At 50.8% G+C, this 6,288-nt stretch overlaps 1 pseudogene; it reads right to left on the reverse strand.

The window, feature by feature from the left end:
• Window positions 1-3,258: 3,258 nt before the first annotated feature.
• On the reverse strand, window positions 3,259-3,377 carry LOC140101491 (U8 small nucleolar RNA; annotated as a pseudogene).
• Window positions 3,378-6,288: the final 2,911 nt, after the last annotated feature.

A 6,288-nucleotide genomic window follows, 5' to 3' on the forward strand; every position in this document is an offset into this window, starting at 1 on the left:
AAATCATCCAATAAAAATAGATAGTTGTACCTTATGATCAACTACAGTGTCACCAGTTGGGTTTTTCCTCTGTTGGACCTTTTAAGGGCCTTTGTTGTGGCCGGAGCCCACCATAGGATTATTGAAATGCTCTCTTTCAGACCATCAATAGTTGATCAGTGGGGGACTGACACCCAGCCCCGACATTGATTAGATCTTTGGTGTTGATAACACCAAGCTAGGAAAGCTTTGGGACCACCATTAATATCCGCTCCCAGGTGTCGACTTATTACTTGAGGTGGTACAGTGGGTCCATTACCACAAAATCCTGACAGTAAGACACAGCCATGGATCCCACCGAGGTTCCGCTACCTTAAATGGCTGATCTCCCCACCATCGTGGCCTGGCAGTCCCAGCAGATTTCCGTGCAAGGCCAGCAAATAAGACATCTCACCACCATCCTGCAGCAATTGATGGCTACCCTGCACCAGCGTCCAGTACCTGCGGTACCTCCCATTGCATTGTCTGCATTGTCTACTGCTAAACCCAGGCTGCGTCCCTTCATTAGCCGGTGATCCTTGCATATAAAACTGATGCTTTCACAGTTCACCACAGAATGGGATATGGTGGCTTTCGTGATCAGCCTTCTTTCCGAGAAAGCCCTGGCGTGGGCTACCCCCTCTGGGACAGGAACGATCCTGTCACGGTTAATCTCACCGCATTCCTCAACGAATTCCAGTCTGTCTTCGATAAACCAGCTCAGGCTTCATCTGCTGAAACCACACTGCTGAAGATGCACCAAGGGGTCTTGTCTGTTGGGGACTAGCTCTGCACCCTTGGGTTCAGCTCCGCACCCTAGCTACTGAGCTACCCTGTAATGAAGCGGCCTTGGTCGCCACCTTTAAAAAAGGACAGAATAAAGACGCCCTGTCTGCACGATACCTGCCGTCCTCTCTGAGTGGTCTCATCTCCCTTGCCACTTGGATTGACATCCGCTTCTCAGATCGCTTGGAGGAACTGCTTGCCACCACAGACGTCCTCTTTGTCTGCTCCAGAGGAGGCCATTCAGGTGGATAAAGCACTTCTGTCTCCCCAAGAACGCTCCAGACATCGCCAGGAAAACCTTTGCCTCTATTGTTCCAGCCCGGAGCACTTCCTCGGGACTTGTCCACTCCGTCCACAGCGTTCGGGACGGAGTGCACCTAGGGTTCTTGGGAGAAGTGTCAAAGCTTCTTCACGCCTAAATATCCCAGTTCTACTCAGCTCTGAAACAAGTGGCCAGTTTCAAGCTTCATCCTTCTTGGATTCCGGCTCTGCAGGAAACTTTGTGGATGCTGCCATAGTCTCCCAGCATGGTGGCTGTGGTGTGTCTAGAGAAGCCGCTGGTCATTTCATTCGTCAGTGGGAAGATCCTCTGTGATCCGGTCCAGTACTGCACCAAGCCCCTGTGTCGGCAAATTGAGGCATTGCACAAAGAGAAACTGTCGTTGACTATGTGCTACCCCGGTCCACATCTTCTGTCCATACTGGGTCCCCCGTGGTTGCAACGCCATGCTCCTGTGCTCAACTGTCGTATTGTTGGCACTAGGAGATTTAAAGGGCCAATGCACCGCTGATTGGTGCTGGCCACTTCTGGTTTCTATAAAGACTGGCAGCTCCCATCATTCCCCGCCGGATCTTTGAGCTTTTGTTGCGATAAGAGAAAACTTCCTAGCGTGTTCCTGTTCCCTGCGTTTGTTCCTGCCGCGTTCTGCCTTGATCTCCTGTTGCTGACCTTGGACCTGTACTGTGACCTTTCATCTTTGCCGCCTGCCCTAACAACCAGCCTGTTCCTGACTACGAGCCTGTACCTCGACCTTGGCTGCCACAGTGGGCTAGTCGCACCCGTGGATCGACCTGGTGGCACCCTGCCGCAGCAAGACCATCCCGCTTTGCTGTGGGCTCTGGTGAAGAACAGGTGCCACTAAGATTCCGGTCCCAGGTGTTGGCTAGTACCATCTCCCACGGTGGTCCAAGGGGTTCAGTGACCCCAAACCCTGACAGCGCCTCATCCTGTATCCACCATGGCTTTCCCGGAGTCCACCAAGCCTCTGGTGGGTCTTCCCGTTCTATACATGGACTTTGTAGATGTCTTCTCAGAAAAGCAAGTGGTGACTCTGCTGCCACACTGGCCCTATGACTACCCTATAGATCTGATGCTGGGCACGTCTCTGCCACGGGGTCAGGTGTATCCTCTGTCTGTGCCTGAAACCGCGGCTATGTCAGCTTATGTGAAGGAGAATCTACACAAAACGGCTCTCTCCACCCATGTATTGATTATCGCGGTCTTAATAAAGCTACAGTGAAGAACCGCTACCCACTACCACTGATTACGTAACTCTTTGACCGTCTAAGAGGTGCCAAGGTTTTCACCAAATTGGACTTACAGGGGGCATATAATCTAATCCACAAGAAGAACGCCAATTCTAAGCTGTGGTCTCCGGCAGCTGAAGAAACTTTCTCCAAGCTGAAGTCTGCCTTTGCCTATGCTCCCATTCTCACCCAGCCTGACACTGAGAAACCGTCGCTGTTAGAGATTGACACCTCCTCGGTTGGTGCTGGAACCGTTCTCACCCAGAAAGGGCCTTGGGGTCAAACTCTTATGTGCATCTTTTTCTCTAAAACCTTTTCAGCTGCAGAGAGGAATTACTCCATAGGTGATTGGGAGCTTTTTGCCATAAAGCTTGCTTTGGAAGAGTAGCGTTATCTTCTGGAAGGAACTCGTCATCCAGTCAGTATCTACACTGATCACAAAAATCTCCTATATCTCCAGACTGCTCAGCAGCTCAATCCACGACAGACTCGTTGGTCCCTCTTCTTCTCCCGCTTTAACTTCCTGGTACATTTCTGTCCAGCAGAGAAGAATGTCAAGGCCGATGCCCTCTCTCGTGCCTCAGATGTCATTGGAGAAGAAGCAGCTCCTTGTCATATTGTTCTGCTGGAAAACACCTGATTGTTGCTTCTCCTGTGGATCTACAGCAGCTTCCTCCTGGCAAGACCTATGTGCAACTAGCTCTTCAGAAGAAGATACTATCTGGGGACATTGCTCTTGTGTGGCTAGGCACCCCGGGCGCAGAGATCTGTCGCTCTCATATCTTGTTTCTACTGGTGGCCAGATCTGGTCAAGGATGATGTACAAGATTTTGTGAGTTCCTGCACTTCCTGAACCCGTAACAATTCATAACTTTTTCTTTTTCTTCTTTTTTTTTTTTTGTATCAGAACATCACGTACATCAGAACATCAGGGTTGTCAGCTGGAGCGGTGCGAGAGTTGGGTGAAATCACACATCAGCCTCCGCCATTCATCATGTCTGTTACTCCCGGAGGAGGAACAGGTAAGAATTATACCTTAGTGACAATGTCATAACTTCTTAAGCCAGCAGGTCTGCTTCTGCCTTTGCCGATACCCAGTTGCCCGTGTACTCACATAGCCGCAGACTTTGTTAAGGATCTTCCACCATCTTCCGAAAATACTGGCATCTGGGTGGTCACAGACCGGTTTTCTAAGATGTCCCACTTCATTCGTCTGCCTGGTCTGCCGACATCCCCTAGTCTTGCCAGCCTGTTCTTCCTCCACATCTTCCGGCTTCATAGACTCCCTCTACATATTGTATCGGACCAGTTTGTATCGGGGTCCAGTTTGTTTTCCGGTTCTGGCGTTCCTTTGCAACTGTTCCTTTGCAACTGTTCCTTTGCAACTGTTCGAACTAAGACACAAGCCGACAAAAAACACAGGCCCCCTCCGATCTTCTCTCTGAGTGATAAAATGTGGCTGTCCTCCAGGTATGTCCAGCTGAAGATTCCCAGCTACAAGCTTGGTACTCATTTCATGGGTCTATTCAAGGTACTGAAGCGAATTAATCCTGTGGCTTACAAGCTTTGTCTTCCACCCACCATGCGCATCCGTAAATTCTTCCACATCTCCCTGCTAAAACCTGTCATCCTGTATCGCTTCTCACGGCAAGTACCTCCTCCTGCTCCTGAGGCTGATCCATGTTCTAGGTCACAGGCACAAGTGTGTACCTCCCCGTACACCTGGAGCCCTGTGGCAGCTCTTCCCTTCCTTCATTCCAGTGGCGGACCCTGCTCTCCGTCACCCAAGTCGCTGTCTGGCCGCCTGCCCTGTTAAATTCCCGGCCCCTTTCTGTGTCCCCTGTCGGATGTTTGTGCTTTATTCCGCCGGGAAAGTTTTCCTGTGTTTGTTCCTGAAGTTATTCTGATTATCCATTATGACTTTGATTCTCTGCCGCCTGTCCTGACCTCCTGCCTGGCCACAAATTTACCAACAACCTTTGCCTGGCACTGAAAAATTCACAGGAGGCAGGGGCGGACTGGCCATTGTACCCACCGGGAATTTTCCCGGTGGGCCGGTCGGTCCTGGGCCAGTCTGGGGCCTGTCCGTACTCCCCCCTTTCAACTTTTGATTTGACCTATAGTACCTGCATCGTACGATCGTACGATGCAGGTACTATTAATCGCTACACAGACGCAGCGCAGCACCGCTGCTTCTGCGTCTGTGTATACCCGCAGCTACACAGGTCGCGCAATTGACGTCATTGCGCGACCTGTGTAGCCTGGAGGAGGCTGACACTCACCACATGTCAGCTGTCCGGCCCTCCCTGCAGCTCCGCGGCTTGGTGTGGAGGCGCGGAGCAGTGACGTCACTATCCCGCGCCTCTACACCAAGCTACCGGCGAAGACCGAGGGAAGACAGGATGGAACCTGCGCCAGAGGTGAGTATTATGTTTTTTTTGTTTTTTTTTTGAATGATAGAATGGGGGGCATTATTCTATCTATGTGGAGCTGGCAGACGGCATAAATTCTATGTATGGGTAGGGAGCATTATTGATATATTGGGCTGGCAGGGGGCATTATTGATATCTGTGGCTGGCAGGGGGCATTACTGATATCTGGGGCAGGCAGGGGGCATTACTGATATCTGGGGCAGGCAGGGGGCATTACTGATATCTGGGGCTGGCAGGGGGCATTACTGATATCTGGGGCAGGCAGGGACATTAATTATATGTCTGGGGGGGCATTATTGATATCTGGGGCAGGCAGGGGCATTAATTATATGTCTGGGGCGGGGGGGGGCATTATTCTATGTCTGGGGCTGGCAGGGGGCATCAATTATATGTCTGGGGCAGGGAGAACATTATTCTATATATGGGGCTGGCAGGGGGCATCAATTATATGTCTGGGGTGGGGGGTGCATTATTCTATGTCTGGGGCAGGCAGGGGCATTAATTATATGTCTGGGGCAGGGGGGGACATTATTCTATATCTGGGGCTGGCAGGGGGCATTAATCACATGTCGGCGGCTGGGCATTATCCCATGTCTGGGGCTTGCAGGGGGTATTAATTATATGTCTGGGGCAGACAGGGGGCATTAATTATATTTCTGGGGCGGGCTGGGCACATTATTCTATGTCGGGCAAGCATGGGGCATTAATTATATGTCTGGGGCGGGCTGGGCACATTATTCAATGTCTGGGGTAGACTGGGGGCATAAATTCTATGTCTGGGGTAGGCTGGGGGCATAAAATCTATGTCCGGGGTAGGCTGGGGCCATTAATTCTATTTCTGGGGCGGGCTGGGCACATTATTCAATGTCTGGGGCAGGCTGGGACCATTAATTCTATGTTTGGGGTAGGCTAGGGTCATAATTCTATTTCTGGAGTAGGCTGGGGCCATTAATTCTATGTCTGGGGTAGGCTGGGGGCATAATTCTATTTCTGGAGTAGGCTGGGGGCATAAATTCTATGTCCGGGGTAAGCTGGGGCCATGAATTCTATTTCTGGGGTAGGCTAGGGCCATTAATTCTATGTTTGGTTTAGGCTGGGGGCATAAATTCTATTTCTGGGGTAGGCTGGGGCCATTCATTCTATGTCTGGGGTAGGCTGGGGCCATTAATTCTATGTCTGGGGTAGGCTGGGGCCATTCATTCTATGTCTGGGGTAGGCTGGGGGCATTAATTCTATGGCTGGGGCCATTAATTCTATGTCTGGGGTAGGCTGGGACCATTAATTCTATGGCTGGGGCCATTAATTCTATGTCTGGGGTAGGCTGGGGGCATTGATTCTTTTTCTGAGGCAGGCTGGGGGCATTAATTTTATGACTGGGTCATAGTAGGAGCTCTATCCATACTGGGGTGGCGTGGTGGGGCGGTTAAGGGGTTTAAAGGAGAGAAAGAAGAAATAAATTATCCTTACCATTACAGTGTGTTACATTATGGGGCACTATTTGTGTGGTACTAATATTTCAGGGGGC

The sequence above is a fragment of the Engystomops pustulosus genome, chromosome 9 (assembly GCF_040894005.1).
Source record: "Engystomops pustulosus chromosome 9, aEngPut4.maternal, whole genome shotgun sequence".
NCBI lineage: Eukaryota > Metazoa > Chordata > Amphibia > Anura > Leptodactylidae > Engystomops > Engystomops pustulosus.